The following is an 18,977-nucleotide window of genomic DNA, read 5'->3' on the forward strand; positions in this document are numbered from 1 at the left end:
TTCACAGTGGAAGATACCAGCAGCGTCCCACAATATCAAGACAATCTGTCAGTAAGGAGATGGTGCTGGGGAAGCTGAGAAGTTTTAAGGTGGATAAATCGATCAGATCAGGTGGACCAGACCCCAGCATTCTGAAGGAGGTTGCTGAGAAGAGTGTGGAGGCATTGGTTGTGACATTTCAGGAATCACTAGAGTCAGGGAGGGTTCCAGAGGACTGGAAAATGGCTAATGTAACACTCGTATTTAAGAAGGGAGGGAACCAGAAGACAGGAAGCTATAGGCCTGTTAGTCTGATCCTGGTTATTAGTAAGATGTTAGAGTCCATCATTAAGGGCGAGGTTGCAGAGTACTTAGAAGTGTATGGTAAAATAGGGCTGTGTCAGCATGCCTTCATCAAGGGGAATTCATGCCTGACAAATCTGAGGAGGTAATGAACAAGTTAGACCAGGGAGGACAATTAGATATGGCCTATTTGGATCTCCAGAAGGCCTTTGACAAGGTGCCACACAGCAGGCTGCTAAATAAGATTACAGCTCATTGTGTTATGGGCAAGGTGCTGGCATGGATAGAGTTTGACTGATTGGCAGAAGCAGAGAGTGAGGATAAAAGGGTCTTTTTCAGGTGGTAGTCAGTGACTAGTGGAGTTCCACAGAGGCTCATGTTGGTACCACAACTATTCACATTATACATTAACAATCTGAATGAAGGAACTAGAAACCATTGTTGCGAAGTTTACAGATGACACAAAGATAGGTGGAGGGACGCATAGTGTTGTGGAAACAGGGATGCTGCAGAAGGACTTGGACAGGCCAAGAGAATGGGCAGATGGAATACAGTGAGGCAAAGTACGAGGTTTTGCATTTTGGTAGGAAGAGTAGAGGCGTAGTCTATTTTCTGAACAGGAAAAGACTTTGGAAATCTGAGGCACAAAGGAACTTGGGAGTCCTAGCTCAGGATTTTCTTAAGGTTATCATGCAGATTCAATTGTCTGTTAGGAAGGCAAATGCAATGGTGACGTTCATTTCAAGAGGGTTAGAATTCAAGAGAAGAGGTATACTGCTAAGGCTACATAAGGGTCTGGTTAGGGTGTAGTTTGAATATTATGAGCAATTTTGAGCATCATATCTAAGAAAGCATGTGTTGGCGTTGGATGGGGTCCAGAGGATTTTTACAAGAATGATCCCAGGGATGAAGGGCTTATCATATGAGAAGTGGCTGAGGACTCTGGGTCAGTACTGAATGGAATTTAGAAGGATGGGAGTGTGATCCGATAGAATCCGATATAAAGAATACAGCACCTAGGGGTGGCACGGTGGCTCAGTGGTTAGCACTGCTGCTTCAGTGCCAGGCACTCGGGTTCAATTCCAACCTCGGGCAACTGTCTGTGTGGAGTTTGCACATTTTCTCTGTGTCTGTATGGGTTTCTGCCAGGTGCTGTGACTTTCTCCCACATTCCAAAGATGTGCAGGGTAGGTGGATTGGCTGTGCTAAATTACCCATAGTGTTCCAGGATGTGTAGGTTAGCTGTGTTAGCTATGGGAAATGCAGGGTTGCAGAGGTAGGGTAGGGGGATGGGTCAGGGTGGGGTGGTCTTTGAACGGTTGGTGTGGATTTGTTGGGCCGAATGGCCTGTCTCCACACTTTATAGATTCTATGTTTAGAGATTTAATGTACATAATTCTATCTTTGAATTCATGTCTCCCCAAGCCATTCAAGAATCATATTTATACACAAAACAATAAATGGCTTGTTGATGGAAAAAGAAAACTTCAAAAAAAGGCAACAATATACATCCTCTCCTGTTTGACATTTTGTGTGGATTAATTTTCAAATTGTGGAATGCTACCAGTGCATCAAATGTTATCAGATCGTGCAAGAAATATGGAATATCTTAGTCAGTTGATGGAGAGGAAGATGAGGAGGGATTCTGCTGAAAGCAAAAATGCCACATCTGATCCAGAGTCGGATTCTTTTGATGATGCCATAACTAAAGTGACTCAATAAATTTGATAAACTCTTTGCATTAGATACAGTTTCACTTTGCTTTGACTGTGCTGAATGTGACTTGTGCAGTTATTTCATTCAGTAAACCCTGCCACATGATTTTATTATGAATGACTGGTGTTATGCTTTCTTTTCCCCACATTTCAAAATGAAAACAATTTACAGATTTATATTTTATACTCTGTATATAAGTGGAACCTGGTTTGGGAAGGATTTTTGGAATTTTCAAAGATCAACTAATATGCTGTAATCTGATAGTTGAAAATAAGGGAATGGGCTAGACAAAAATGCGTAAGAGTAATCAGCTGCATAGTAAGATACTTCACAACAGGCCTGTTGGAAAACTTTGGGCTCATGACATAAGACTAAATGAAGTACATATGCAATACCCTCACAATTTTTCTAAAGTTGAACTTCACCACTCATGATGCTGCAAAACACCAAAAATGTCCTTGAACATTTAAAAAGATTACAGCTTTCAAATCAAGTAACTATCATCCATGTGTCACTTAATCTCAGCAGGACTGGTTGTTCAATGCAGTTGACACTTGTAATCTTTCCATATTCCTGTTAAATAATAGATCCTTCACAAGGTCCCTTCAAACTCTGAAAAACAATATCTCAATCTGGTTCAAAAACAAAGTTGCTGGAAAAGCTCAGCAAGTCTGGCAGAATCTGTGAAGGAGAAAACAGAGTTAACGCTTTGGGTCCAGTGACCCTTCCTCAGAACTCAATCTGGTTCAGTTTGCTCACCACCTTGCCATGTATTTTATGCTCAGAAGAAAGTTAAGAAGTGAAATTTGATCACACAGCTAAAAGAATGTCTTTTAACTATCAACAATACCATGGAAGTAGCTTCACTAGCATTCTTGTGTCTGGTACTCATTCTGTTAGATACATCACCTTGTATGAACACAAATAATTACAAAGAACATTTAACAAATACAAATCAACAAAAACCTACCAAATATTTTCAAAAATTATTTCAATCACCAATTTCAACTCTTGCCAAAATGAATAAGTTAAAACTAAACAAGATTTGTACCTAATAAAGGCATAAGGTGAAACTTACCAAAATATAAATAAATGTAATTTTTATTATGTTTCATTGGGGTAGTGTGCTGGAAATGAAGTTCTGCTTTTCCTGAAGTAATCACTATAGTTAAAGTATTTTATGTAAATACCCAAAATTTCCCAAGGTGCTTGCATTTTCAGACCTTGGTTGACAGAAAGCATGGACCACATCTTTGTACTTAACAAGATTGGCTATTCATTACAAATAGTTTCTAGCTACAGGTAAACAGTTATGCATTGCAAACATTTATGTCCACAAGATAAAACTCATAAAACTCCCCCTAAACACAAATAATTCCCCTTGCAGATTTAAAACAAAATTGCTGTTAAGGTCAAAGGAAAAACGAGAAAGGCAGATCAATCATCTCTGTTCACAGGGTTCACTTAGATGATGATTTTTGGCCTGTCAAGACTTGCTGTTGATTGATTTCTCTTTCTTTTTCTCCAGGCGTTTTTCTCTCCTTTGCATGAAACACAGAGCAATTGGTTTCCAACTTATTACGTATTGGTTAAAATCCACAACTTACAGCAATTGTCGAGGAAAAATGTACTGGTTTTCTTTAAGCTTTAGGTCTTCTTTTACTGAAAAGGTAAAGGTAGCACCTTCTTTTCTAAGGTCCAAAGGTCCAAATGTTTCTGGTTCTTGATAACAAACTGTTCAGCTACCTGGGAGCCAGCATATAGTTGTTAGCAGGCAGAAGGCCTTTGTCATTGACAACTAGTCAGAATTCCCCAGACCAATCATTTGCTTGCTGCTGGGTGCATCTATCCTTTTATGAGCTATCTGGCTCTAGTTCATCTGCCTCCGTGGTTGAACAAGCAAAAGGATGAACAACACTTACAATAAGTGCCAGCAGTTAGCTTTTAGAAAGTGAAGCAATCCCTTCCAACACAGGGATAGGGTAGGGGTTAAGTCTGGCTGGAAAGCTCAGTATGGGCTTGATAGACCAAATGGTCTGCTTCCACACTGTAGGGTTTCTATGATTTCTTGTTTTTTAAAGTTGTTCCTTTCCCATATTTACATTCAAAAATACGGAAGAATAAAAAAGTCTTGACATTTTACAACATTACCTCCTGTGTTTAGAATATGTTAAACAAAATTCTCCATGGCTCCTGAACTTCTGAAAAACCTACAGCTTGATTTCATGTGGCTGGCATCCCAAAGCTTTATTGGTATAAGAAGACAAATGAGTTACAAACCATAATTTTCAATTATGCCTACAACTACGATAATTTTGATGGCAAAGCTGACAGAAGGACAATGGCACTCAGTCCAGCAGCTTTACATTGAATTCCTCCCCTTTACAACTCCATTCATGGCCACCATTTCTCCAACCCCTTAAAATCCTAAAATCCCCATTTTCTTTAGCAGACATATATTAACTCAATTGCCAAATTTAAACTGCAGATTAAAAATATTTGTCCAGACCCCAATCCATATTTGTTCTCTGCTTTCACTTGTGGTCTTTACGGCTGTATATCTCATTCATTTTCTGGATTCCAAGAACTAGTTGCTCTTTTCATTCACTGCATGTTTTCGGGTGCTTTTGTGTTGCCAATCACAGTAAAATGGGGCAGCATTATCCACTGGCACAATGCTGCACCAGATTTGTCCTGAAGAAAATGTATTTGTCCCCAGTAAGGTCTTATATTTAAATTGAATAAAGTGGGTATTGTCAAGCATTCAGCTCGATTGGTTTTGCCCAAACCCTGATCCAAGTTAAATACCAACACTGTAAAATGGCATAATGAGTAGCTCAGTAATATTCTTCAGGTTGATGTTACATTCAAGAAACCATTTGTTTCTTAGAACATTTATCTTACTTTGCCTATGTATTGATTTTCACTTCAGGAGTGAGAGTTTATGTTCTTTGCTGGACTAATTCTACTGCAGACCTGGCATCCTTCTGTGAGCTTAGTTTCTGCTCCAGTTTTGACATACCTGATTCACATTGGTGTGACTCTGATTGCCCCTATAGGCTCCCATCATAATTAGGATGCTACTTCCACGCTCACTGATCTCTGCATTCCTGCTGATTGCTTACTTTCTAGAATCACAATCTGTGATCTGCCTTATTTATTCTTTTGACCTCCTTCACTGGATTCACTTGATCAGAATCATCAATCTTCTGGTATAAGAGCAGGTTACAGAGTTGATTGATCAGTTACCATTATGCTGAATGATGGAGCAGGCTTGAAGGACTGGATAGCTGACTCCTGTTATTTTCTCTGTTTCCCATGTTCCTGAGTCTGTGAGATCCTTGCTGCCCTGCCAATTTAACTGAGACAAACTCCTCATCTGCGTTGATTTCAGGGATTTATCTGTCATCTTCATACATTGCTATTAGAACTTCATTTTGACTTTGGCCACTCCTTGCCTTCCTCTTGGTCAAATGGAGACATTGATACACAGTGCTGAGCACAGGGCAGTGGATACTCCACCTGACCCCAGGATCAAGGTTTCCTTCCCTTTGACCTTCTGATTCCACTGGACAGTTAAATCAGTTGATATTCTGCCCCTCAAATAACTCCTGTACACAATCCCTCTCCACAGCCAGCTCTGAACTCATACAATAGTTTGTGGACTGTCAAACTGATACCACTTTAAAATGCAAGAAATGACAAAGATTAAACAGGATTAATCCAAACAGCAAAAAAAGTGATAAAATACATGGTAAGAGTCAAAAAAGTACGTATGCAAACAATTTACAAAGGCTATTGAAGATTAGTTAAGGGTTAATATTTTAGTTAAAAGTGTTTATGGTAAAAAGTAAATGGAACAAAGCTGAAGGATCACAGCTGTGCAGATATAGAGTAAGGGATGGGAACACAAAAACAAAACAGCAAGGTCAGGAATGCAGGCAGTATGGGTCAGGTAGGCCACACAATCAGTGAAGATAAAGAAGACCTTGGTCAAATACAAATATTGCCTGTTGTGTGTATTGTGGGAAATGAGTAAACTAACACTGGGACATCTGTGAATTGATCAAATAAAGAACTTAACACACGACCTGTTGTCATAAAAGCTGGGAATCTACAGGACTTTGCAGAGTTTAGTATTAGACTGATAAGGCTGACTCTCCTTGTATTCACTCGAATAAACAATTGTAACATGTTCTTCAATCTCTTGGCAGATGTCAAGGTAAAAGATAACTATCAAAATCAAAATATCAATAATTGCACTTAAGTTAAGAAAAATTAAAAGGTGATGAGCAATGTGAATTTCTGGAAAGTATTTGAGGTGATACTATCATTGGAAATAAGATAAATGGCGGATGGGTCAAATAATTACATGACATCAGAATTGACTGTGAAGAATCATATAGAATCCCTATACATGCCATCCACCCCATCGAGTCTCACTCACCCTCCAAGGACATCCCACAGAGACCCACTCCATTCCATTCATTACTCTGCATTTCCCATAGCTAATCGAGGCACCTGCACATCTCTGGACTGTGGGAGGAATCCAGAGCACCTGGAGGAAACACACACACAGACACGGGGAGACTATGCAAACTCCACGCAGTCACCCAAGGCTGGAATGAAACCAAGCTCCCTTGCACTGTGAGGCAGCAGTGCTAAGCACTGAGCCACTGTGCCTCAGGAAAGGGTTGTTAGACTGGGTCCTGATACTGAATGTTTGGAGATCAGCTGGATATGAGATCAGCCACATACAGGGGCCATTTGCCTTGACCCAGAAACCACCAACATGGATCTGGCAGGTAGGGGACAATCTAATTCCCATCCCAAGTTTCTTCATTATTCATGCTGTCTGTTGTGTGGACTGACCTCCAGCCTAGGAGATGGTTAGAGTACAGACTGTGTGTGCAACAGCGCAAATGGGATCACAGCCAGCCCACAGACTGAACAGGATGTCCTGAATTCATAATAATACAGTATCAGGCTGCCCCTTTTCCATTCTGCAGCAGCTGCTTATAACTAGGCTTTGAATCATTAAGTGTCCCTCCCTTGTTCAGCCTGAGCTCTCGTATATTCCTCTCTTTCTTCCAGATAACTCCTCTCTCTAAGGGTTACAGGGACAGACAGAACTGTGTGACAATGTCCAGCTCATTTCAGTGCAGGACATTGTCTGTCTTTGATGACTCAAAAATAGACTTTTCTACGTGGCCTCTCCTCAGATTTACAAAATATCTCTGATGACCCCTTTCTCTCAAATCTTCCCAATTAATATTCTCTTGGGAAATAAGGCAGGGCAAGTGACCTAAGTGTTAGTTGGAGAGCACTTTGGGACTAGTGATCACAATTCTATTACTTTCAAAATAGCTATGGAAAAGGACAGGCCTTATAAAAAAAAGTTAAAGTTCTTTATTGGGGTCAGGCAAATTTTGACAGTATGAATCAAGAACTTTCAAAGGTTGATTGGAATAGACCATTGCAGGTAAAGGGACAACGGGCTTTCAAAAGTGAGATAATGAGAGTTCAGTGACATTATGTTCCTTTTAGAGTGAAGGATAAGGCTGGTTAGAGAAGGGAACAATGGATGAATAAAGATTTTGAAGCTCTGGTCAAGAATAAGAAAGAATTGTATATCAGGTATGGACAATTGGGATCAAGTGAATCTCTTGAAGAGTATAAGGAGTGTATGAGTATGCTTAAGAGGGAAAACGGGAGGGTGAAATGGGGATATGAGACAGTCTTCGCAGATAAGGTTAAGAATAATTCATAGAGAGTAAACAAGTACATCAAGAGCAAGAGAGCAACTAGAGAGAGAGTAGAGCCCTCTAAGATCAAAGAGGTCATCTACATGTGGAACCACAGGAGATAGGAGAAATAATAAATAAATATTTTGTATCAATTTTTACTATGAAGAAAGAAAGAGATTAGAAAACTTGGAGAAATAAATATTGATGTCTTGAAAACAGTCCACATTACAGAAAGGGAAATACTGGAGCCTTTAAAAAAAACATTAAAGTGGATAAATCTCCGAGTCCTGAGAAGTGTATCCCAGAACATTGTGGGAGGTTAGGGAAGATAATGCAGGACACCCAGCAGAGATATTTGTATCATCCAAAGCCATGGTTGAGGTACCAGAGGACTGGAGGGTGGCCAATGTTGTGCCTTTAAGAAAGATTGTAAGAAGAAGCCTGGGAACTATATACCAATGAGTCTGACATCAGTGGAGTATAAGTTCTTGGAGAGGATTCTGAGAGATAGTATTTACATGCTTTTGGAGAGGCAAAGACTGATTAGAGATAGTCAGCATGGCTTTGTGCATGGGGGATTATGTCTCACAAACTTGATTCAGTTTTCTGAAGATGTAACCAAAAATATTGTTGAGGGCAGAGCAGTAGAGATTGTTTACGTGGACATTAGTAAAACCTTTGACAAAGTTCTGCATGGTACAGTAATTAGTAAAATTTGATTGCATTGGATTCAGTGATTGGATCGCCAATTGGATACAAAATTGTCTTGATTGTAGGAGGCAAAACAGTGTGGTGCTGGAGGTTCACAGCAGGACAGGCAGTGTCAGAGGAACAGGACCTGAAGGATCCTGACCCAAAATGTCAGCTTTTCTGTTCCTCTGATGCTGCCTGGACTGCTGTGTACCTCCAACTCCACACTGTGTTACCTCTGACTCCAGCATCTGCAGTCCTTACTATCTCTGAGGGAGGTGGTGGACGATTGTTTTTTGGACTGGAGACCTGCGATAGGTGGTGTTCTGCAAGGATCAGTGCTTTGTCCACTTCTGTTTATCATTTATATAAATGATTTAGACGAGAATATAGGAAGCACAGTCAATAAGTTTGCAGATGACACCAAATTGGTGGTATAGCCAACAGTGAAGAAGGTTATCTAAGATTATATAGGGATCTTGATCAACAGGGCCAATGGGCTGAGGAGAGGTGGATGGAGTTTCATTTGTAAAAATGCAAGGTATTACACTTTCATAAAACATATAATGGCAGTGGTAGGGTTGTGGGTAGTGTTGTTGAACAAAGAGATCTAAGGGTTCATGTATGTAGTTGCTTATCTTTATCACTCAGACCATTAACTATAGGAGTTGGGCCATGTTGAGGTTTTATAGGACTTTGGTGAGGCCACTTAATTTTGGTCACACTGCTATGGGTAGGATATTATTAAACTGGAGGGAATTCAGAAAAGATTCACCAGGATGTTACTGGGACTGGAGGGTTCGAGTGATAAGGAGAGGCTGGCTAGGCTGGACTATTTTCACTGGAGCACAAGGAGATTGAGGGGTGACTTTATAGAGATTTATAAAATCATGAAGAGTATGGATAAGATGAATAACAAAGGTCTTCTCCCTCGGGTGGGTGTGTTTAAAACTAGTGTGCATATTTTTAAGGCAAGAGGAGAAAGATTTAAAAGGGACCTGAGGGGTAGATTTTTCACACAGAGGATGTTTCATACGTGGAATGAATTGTGAGAGGAAGTGGTATTTGCAGGTATAGTCACAACATTTAAAAGACATTTAGATAGGTACGTGACTAGGAGAGGTTTAGAGTGATACGGCCCAAATGCAGGCAAGTGGAGCTAGTTCAGTTTGGGAAATCTAGTTGACATGGACAAGAATGTGCTGGATGACAATATATCTAAGTCAGAAATCCTAAAAGCAACAAATATTGAATCTGAATCAGAGACTCAATAAAAATAATATCACTAACATAGCAGTAATGAAGAAAATAATGGCACTAAATGATATCAAATCTCCAGGACCAGACAATTTCTCTCTAAGGGTTTTTAATGCAATGAGATGAGAACATGATTGATAACTTAGCATTTACAAATTCTCTGATTTGGGAACCATTTCTTCAGACTGAAAAATTGTATTACTGTGCTACTCAAGAATGGTAAGAAAAAGGTTAAAGTAAAGGGAAGGCATTTTCGAACAGAGAGAAGGAGAAATTTCTTCAGCCAGAGAGTGGTAAATCTCTGGAATTCATTGCCACAGAAGGCTGTGGAGGCCAGGTTATTGAATACATTTAAGACTGAGATAGATAGGTTCTTGATTATCAAGGGGATTAAGGGTTATGGGGAGAAAGCAGGAGAATCGGGTTAAGGAACTTATTAGCCATGATTGAATGGCAGAGCAGACTCGATGGGCTGAATGGCCTAATTTCCACTCTTATGTCTTGTGGTCTTAAAATGAGGAAATTATGGATTAGTTAGCCTTTTATCTACTGTTGGGAAATTGCTAGAATCTACAGTTGAGAATAGGATGACTGGGCCCCTTGAAAATGTTCAGCTGCTCAGAGAAAACAACACTGATCTTTAAAGGTAACAAAGTGTGAAGCTGGATGAACACAGCAGGCCAAGCAGCATCTCAGGAGTACAAAAGCTGACATTTTGGGCCTAGACCCTTCATCAGAGAGCTCTCTGATGAAGGGTCTAGGCCCAAAACGTCAGTTTTTGTGCTCCTGAGATGCTGTTTGGCCTGCTGTGTTCATCCAGCTTCACACTTTGTTATCTTGGATTCTCCAGCATCCGCAGTTCCCATTATCATTGATCTTTAAAAGATTGGTTATGCCTAACAAATCTGACTACATATTTTGAAGAGATAGGTAAGGTAGTGGACAAGAGAATTCCATGCATGTTAATTAAATGGATTTCTAGAGGCAAAGGGAAAGCACCTCATATGAGACTGTAAGTGAAAGCTGAAGCTAAAATTGAAGACCAACTATTGATCTCTGTAATAAATTGGCTGAGTGGCAAGAGACAAAGAAGAGGGATAATGGGCCATTACTGTGAGTGACAGTATCGTACTGGTCATGTTCGGGAAGGAACTGTATTGAGGTCTTAAGTATTCACTGCCTTTATTAATAAGGTGGATGATAGAGAACCACATATCTAAATTTGCCAATTACACGAGACATTGGTATTATGAGCACAACAGATGACGCATAAATTATGACAAGACGATGATTAAGTAAAAAGGCAAAGTCCATGTCAAACGGACAGCAATATAAGCAAATGTGGGGTTATTCACATGAAACAAAGTAGGATAAAATTGCATTTTCTGTTCGATAAAAAGCTAGAAACTCTAGACATTTAAATTATGCAGATATCATGAACAGTTACAGGAAGTAATTGACTAGAATACTCACCTTTTAATCTGAAATATAACAGCTAGAAGCTATCCTTCTGTTGTATAAAGCCCTGGAACATACTTGAATTATTTTGAAAAGCTCTGATCTCCAGATCTTAGGAAAGAATTAATGGCCTCGTAAGGAGTGCAGTATAGATTTCCCAACATGATATCTGGACCCAAGAGTTTAAATTACAGGCAGAGTTTCACAAACTAGGGTTGCACTCTCTGATTTGAGAAGGTTAAGCGGCAATTTGCTTGAAGTTTTCAAGATAATGAATGGAACAAACAGAGTTGATGAAGAAATTATTGGTGCAGATATTCTAATTAGGGTCAGAAACCCTATTTATGGATTAAATGTTACTCATTTATTGTCAGATATTCACTGTACTGGATGATTTTGTGTTGAGTCAGTATCAGGTGGGAGGCTTTTTTAAATTCATCCATGGGACCTGGGTATTGCTGGCTGGCCAACATTTATTGCCTATCCCTAATGCCCTTGAGAAGGTGGTAGTGAGCTGCCTTCTTGAACCACTGGAGTCCACCTGCTGCAGGTTGACCCACAATGCCATTAGGGAGTGAATTCCAGGATTTTGTCCCAGTCACAGTGAAGGAATGACAATATATTTCCAAGTCAGAATGGTGAGTGGCTTGGATGGGAATTTACAGCTGATGGTGTTCTCAGGTATTTGCTGCACTTGTCCTTCCAGATGGAAGTGGTTATGGGTATGCAAGGTGCTATCTAAAGATCTTTGGTAAATTTCTGAAGTACATCTTGTCGATAGCACACACTGCTGCTGCTGAGTATCAGTGGTAGAGGGAGTGAATGTTTGTGTGTATGGTGCCAATCAAGCAGATGCTTTGTCTTGGTTGGTGTCAAGCTTCTTGAGTGTTTTTGGGGCTGCACTCATCCAGGCAAGTAAGGAGTATTCCATCACACTCCTGATTTGTGCTTTGTAGATGCTGGACAGGTTTTGAGGAGTCAGGAGCTGAGTTACTCACTGCAGTCTTCCTAGCTTCTGACCTGCTCTTGTAGCCATGGTGTTTATGCACTGAGTCCGACTTAGTTTCTTGCCAATGTAACCCCCAAGATTTTGAAAGTGAGGGATTCAGTGATGGTAGCACCATTGAATGTCGACGGGGTTGGTTACATGGTGATAGTCATTACCTTGTATTTTTGTAGCGTGAATGTTACTTGTCACTTATCAGCCCAAGGTGTTGTTAGCTCTGGGGTCTGTTGGAGTAGCAGGTGTGGGTGATCGTGTCAGTTCCTAGGGTGGTGGTGGGGGACAGGGTCAGACCTTCCTCAGAGTGTTGAATCAGGATGGCTGTCGTCAGGCCTGGCTAGGTATTGGTCTACAGTCCAGTTGAGGGCACGGTATGCCATGTCTGAGGAGTGGGAGAGGGTATCGACTTTGGTAGTGTGTGGAAGGGTTACAGCCTGTTTGGGGGAGAATCAGACCACAAAGGAGCACGGGACGTTGGGTTTGCAATTGTTGTAAGGATTAAGGGGAGTTTTATTTGCCCAGGGGTGAGTGGGGTTAGTTGGGAATAATAGTAGATTATGGAGTCTACTTAATACTTACCCAGGAGATACAGTAGGTCTTTAATGGACTGTCTTTGGAGAGTTCCAAGTATAGAAGAACATTGTCCATTGGAAAACGCAGTTTACTGGACAACTCCCACAGTGTCTGCTCTATTGAAGATTCCGCTTAGTTCCAATGCACAAATCTAGAATTACTATCTGGAAGTCAGAATATTTGGGCCATTTTTAGACAATAATGCATCTTGGATTATAAATCCAGACTATTCAGCAGTAAAATTATGCAAGATTTCTCAACAAAAAAGCGACAAAAATTTGGAACTCTCTTTTACAATATCAACTGGTGAGATAAAGTGTTGAATGTTCCCAGAAAGTAGCTTAGTGTTGTTTCATTGCGTGTTATAGATTTGCTTTGTACAACCTCACAGGCTTTCCTGCTCATTTGTCAGAAACTCACCTCATTAACTAGAGATTATGCCCTTAGAGTGCCCCTCTGGTCTGATATTAGCTCCATTCTCCCACTTGCTGATGTGCTTGCCACTGCCAGGACACTCCAAGATTCCTGGGGCCAGCGCCATATTTAAATGGCATTGTGCTGGCATTCCAGGTCTGCCCTGCATGATTTGTGACATTTGCCCCAGACATTGCAGGTAAGAGGAAATGGGCATGCTATTTTGTGCACAGGGACCTGGATGTCCAGGGGGACAGGGTAGTACAGAGAAGGGCTGTCCTCTTCCCCCACAATCTGTAGCAGAAGAAATGACACCAGAACCTGTGAACTTGGTCTGAAGTTGCCACCCAGGTCAGTGTACTGTCAATGATCTGAAGAAATACCCAGCAATGCCTCAAGAATGTCAATATCCTTCTCTGCTCTCTAGAGTAACTGCCACTATTTTCTCACTGCTACGTAAACTCACTCCACCTCTGCCTCTGCATCCATTTCCAAACAAGGCTCACTCTCTTCGCCTCTTGCTATCACATATAGCAAGTTCTATCACTTGCTCTTTTCCGCCAATCCCCACAGATTACTAATCCTGTGTGGCCTCTGAATTTCCTATTCATTCACTTGGGACAGCCCACAATTTTTTCCCAGTTAGCACCAGCTATTACAAACGTGCCTGCCACTGTCATATCATTCAGTTCCTCCCTTTATCTAATTGCAGGAGAAATTGGCCCCTGATAGGGCCAAGAGAGAAAGACCGTTGATGAGAAGCCTGACATTTGGCTCCACACCCCATACAAGGAGAGGATCTGACCACGACTGACCATGCTCAAGGCTCCGCACTAATAATGGACAAAGTCCTTGATTGACTGTATTGGAACACCATGACTGATGACAAGCTTCTTAATTTGACAAAAGACTATTATTCTTCAGTTTTCAGTCACATCCATTTACTTGATGTGCTTGCAGTACATTTGCCACATAGACTTCAGGTGCATGTTGTAGGTGTGACATTGAGAAGAAGGTGCCAGACAGCACACTGTGTATCCCCTTGACTGATGACTGCTGACAACCACGACAAGCGGCCTGGCTCTCTGTCTGTGCTAAATGACAAAGCAAGGAAAATATACTATGAACATTTAAACTGTGGCTGAGATCATAGGACCGTAAATGTAAGTGCAGAAGTATTTAGCCTATTGAGTCTACTTGCCACGGCTGATTGGATAACCATCACCTTCACTTTTTTAGCTTCTCCATAACCTTTGATTCCGTTATTGATTAAAAATCTGCCTTAATATACTTAGCGAGACTCAACAGCCTCTAGGTAAAGAACTTCACCGTTTTACTACCCTCTGAGAGCAGAAATTCCTCCTCAGCACTGTCTCAAATGTGTGACCACTCATTCTGAGATGATGCCTTCTGGACCTAACCTCCTCTACCTCTCAGCATCCACCATGTCACTTCGCCTAAGAATCTTATAGGATTCAATAGGTCACCTCCCACTCTTTTAAACTCCAATGAGTACAGACCCAACCTGCTCAACCTCACCTCATAAGACAATACCTCCATACTTGGTATCAGACACGTGAGCCTTCTCTGGGCTAATTCCAATAGCAGCATATCTTTTCTTCGGTAAGACGTCCAAAACCGTTCACAGTATTCAAGCTGTCGTCTCACAGCGTGTCTTGTATAGCTTTAGCAAGACCTCTCTAATTTTATACTCCACTCCCTTTGAAGTAAAAGTCAACTTGCCAATAGCCTTCCCAATTACCCACTGAACTTCGATACTCATTTTTTGTTATTCATGTATGAAGACTCTAAAATCCCTCTCTTATGTGGTTTTCATCAGTCTTTCTCATTTAAATAATATTCACCTCCTCTATTCTTCCTACCAAAGTGCATAACTTCACACTTTCCTACGTTAAATTCCATCTGTCAAGTTTTGCCCATTTATTTAACCTGAGTCTATCACTGTGTGCTCTTTATATGATGCTCACTATTTGCCTTTTCACTCCTTTTGTGTCATCTGCAAATTTGGTGACAGTGCATTCACCTTCCACATCCAGATGAATAACATGTATAGCAAATAATTTTCGGCCCAACACTGTTCCCTGTGGCTCTCGAGAAGTTAGAGGTTGCCACCCTACTCTCAACTCTCTATCTTCTATTACTCAGCTGATCCTCTATTCTTGCTAATATACTGCCTCCAACACCATGAATCCTTACCTTATTAAGTAGTATTATGTGTAATACTTTATTAAAAGCCTTCTGAAAATGCATATATGTTACATTCACTGCTTTGCCTTTATTAATCCTGCTTGTTACCTCGTCAAAAAATTTGCCGGGCATGATTTCCCCTTCATGAGTCCATGCTAACATTGCTTGATCATTTTATGTATTTCTGAAAGACCCAAACATTTTCGCAATAACAGAAGTGAAGTTAACCGGCCTGTAGTACCCTTGTTTTTGTCTCCTTCTCTTTTCAAATAAAGGGGAGAAAGTGGAAAAAAAAAGCAAAGTAACTGAACGTCGAGATAGGCACAAAGGGAGTGGCCACTAAGCAAGTGTGCAAACAGCCCTGAGATGCTCCCTGGTCCAGTCCATGAGCTGGGCACCAGTCCCTGGATGAAAAGTATCTTTGCAGCAACATTCTCTGGAAAGGTGCTGGTGTCTCCAAAGTTCAGCACTGAAGTGCCGAGCCGTACTGTAGGCACATTAGGGATGTGCTGTGATAATATGGAGAGTAGCGCATGATGGTTGATAATATCCATGGTTGAGAGGGTACAGTCACTGCCCATGGAGTATTCTGTGAGATACTGGTGCCTGGAGCCCAAGATGGAGTTCTGGAGGACTAAGAGGTGAGCTTGAGTAGCAAGGTACTCTGTTTGACTTTTGTTGGGATTGATTGCAGTCTAGTTTCTATCCAGCAGGTGGAAGAATGGGAGATTGCATATCAATGATGCTAGATTAAGTATTAATGTGGGTGATAGTGAGTGGCAATCCATACTAGTTCATCTCCTCCTGCTTAATCACAAGTATCTCATCTCGATATCCAGGACTTGGTTGGAAAATGTGACTTTTTGGGGTCTACATGGAAAAGGGCCTGACTTGACATCTCTCTCAATTTCCCCAAATTTCTTGGTATTCAGAGGTCAGGACGACTCTGCCCAATGACCCACTTTAAAACTGTGATCAGCTTTTTGTTAGTCATCGGGATTAAAGGATGCTGGCGAAAGTGGGTTACTAAGATTTAGCAATTCATCCATGAGCTTGTTGAATGGCAGAATAGGCTCAAGGGGGTAAATCTCCTGCTTCTGTTCCATGTTCCAATGCACACTGTTCTTACTGGCATTTCACAGAGTATGTCAGGATTTGCTGTTTCTTATCTTCACTCATGCATCGAGTGACAAGATCAGTCAGTCATGAAATCACTTTTGGGCTCTTGAACATTTCTTGCATGAAATTTCAAAACAAAATACAGCAAGAATTTTCAACTTATTAATAGTAAACTTCACTGAAAATAATTGTTTTTATCAGTTGTAGTCTATTTTCTAATTTTGGTTCATGGACTGTGGTGTCACTGGCTAGGCCAGCATTTCTAGCACGCCTGCAATTGGCGTTGAGAAAATGGTGGTGAGCTGCCTTCTTGAACTGCTGCAGTCTTGCTGATGAGATGATTGGTCTCCAAACATCGCAATAATTCTCCTTTGTGCTAGATTAGACACCACAAGAGCTTTCCACTCAAATTTCACTTATTCATTTTTATTGGGACTCCTTGATACCATACTCAATCAAAAGTTGCTTTGATGTCAAGGTCAGTTAGTTTTACTTCCCCTCCAGAATTCAATTCCTTTGCTCATATTTGTTCAAGGCTGGAATGAAGACCAGTGTTGAATGCTCCTAGTTTAACCAAACTAAACATTGATGATCAGTTATGATCAAGTAATTGTTAATTGATGGCACTGGTGACAATATCATTCATAACTTTGCTGATGATTGCGAGTGGACTGATGGAGCGGTAGTAGATGGATTGAATCTGTCCTTTTTTTGGAAAGGGCATTCCTGAGTAATTGTTTACCTTGTTCAGCAGATATTAGTGAGTTAAAAAACTGTTATTCATGACATTGGGATCTTAGCAGGAGATGAAGGTGATTTATTTGCTTTAAACTGTATGTAGCTGAAAATGTCTCAGTCTTAACTCTTTCGTGCTCTCTGGTGTTGGGATTATTCATGGAGTCTCCACATCCTGCTAATTGTTTAATTGTTCACCACCATTCACTATTGGATGTGACAAGAATGCAGAGCTTTGATCTGATCTAGTGGTTTGGGATTGCTTAGTTCAGTCTGTAGCATGTTGTTCATGAAGTTTAGCATATATGTAGTTTCGTACTGTAGCTTCACCAAGTCGACAATTTTATTTTGATGTGGAGGTGCCAGTGTTGGACTGGGGTAGACAAAGTCAGAAATCACACGACATCAGGTTATAGTCCAACAGCTTTGTTTGAAAACACAACCTTTCGGAGTCTTGCTCCTTCTTCAGGTGTTAATCTAAATTTGTGTTTTCAAATAAACCTGTTGGACTATAGCCTGGCATTGTACGATTTCTGACCTATTTTTACTTTGGGCATGCCTTGTGCTATTCCTGGCATTGTCCCCTGTATTCCTTATTGGAAGTGGGCTAGTTCCTTGTCTTAATGGTAATGATAGAATGAGGTGTATGTTCTGTTATAATTGGTTATAGATAATACTAGGATACAATTCTGTTGTGGCTCATGGCCTATGGATGTCTACTTTGTTGTTAGGTTTGCTATGAATCTATCCCATTTAGCCATTAGGTGCTGCCACACAGCTTTGTGGAGAACATGCTCATTGTGAAGTTGGGATTTGGTCTCCAGAAGTGTGGTATTGTTGTTACTCTGATCAGCATAATCATAGATGATTGGGATCCATCTGTGAAAAGTAATTAGTGAGGACAATGTCAAGTAGGTTCTCTCTCATTTTGGTTCTCTCACCACCAGCTAACTCAGTGGTATCTAGACCCTTCAGGACTTGGTCCCTAGGACTGCCTGTGCCCCTCCCACCCTAACTGATTTGAAGAGACAGCCCTGAATGATATCTGACCAATCCATTGACCATTCTCAGTGCATCTTCATGACTGATAGTCCATTATTTTCCTGCCTGTTTGCACTGCACCCACAGGAGTGATCATTGCTTGGTTGCAGTGAGATTGACCCCTAACCCAGATAAGTGCAAGCAGAGGTCTGGTCACACCCAAGCTCCTTAACTGAACATTACACTGGGCTCGACTAACAGCAGCCCCTCTGACTTGACCGAGTACTACTCTCCTTCACCTTTGAGGGGTGTCCACTTGGTTGATGTACATGCAGCATATTTGTTGTATAGGTTGCTGGTACATGCTTTGGGTGTACGCTTGACACAGAACAGTGCCGTAAGGCACCATATCTACCCCTTTGGTCAATGACTGCTGACAACTATGATGGACTATCTGGCTTTGTGTCTGCACTAAACAGCCAGGCAAGGCAGAAGAACTGTGGGCCATTAAAGTACAGCTGACAGGAATGCTCTGAGTATCCAGGAAAGAGCTGAATGCTAGGCACTAAGAGAGGAAATGAGCAGCCCTGAGATACAAAATAAAAACCAAAGAACTGTAGATGCTGCGGATGTTAGCCCTGAGATACAGCCTGGTCCAATCTGTGATCTGGATGTCTGCCCCTGCACACACAATTACAGCAGCACTCCAAAGATAGTTGCTAGTTTGCTCCTGCAGCATGGTGCTGCAGAAGTGGATCAGATTTGTGCAAAGATGGTGCAGTGAAGCTGGTACC

General features: G+C 41.1%; 1 protein-coding gene across 1 annotated transcript in view; it reads right to left on the bottom strand.

The window, feature by feature from the left end:
• Positions 1-18,977, bottom strand: part of frmpd3 (FERM and PDZ domain containing 3) — a 488,844-nt gene that overhangs the window by 107,367 nt on the left and 362,500 nt on the right. The window lies entirely within an intron of this gene.

This window comes from Stegostoma tigrinum, chromosome 15, assembly GCF_030684315.1.
Source record: "Stegostoma tigrinum isolate sSteTig4 chromosome 15, sSteTig4.hap1, whole genome shotgun sequence".
In the NCBI taxonomy this organism is placed as follows: Eukaryota; Metazoa; Chordata; class Chondrichthyes; order Orectolobiformes; family Stegostomatidae; genus Stegostoma; species Stegostoma tigrinum.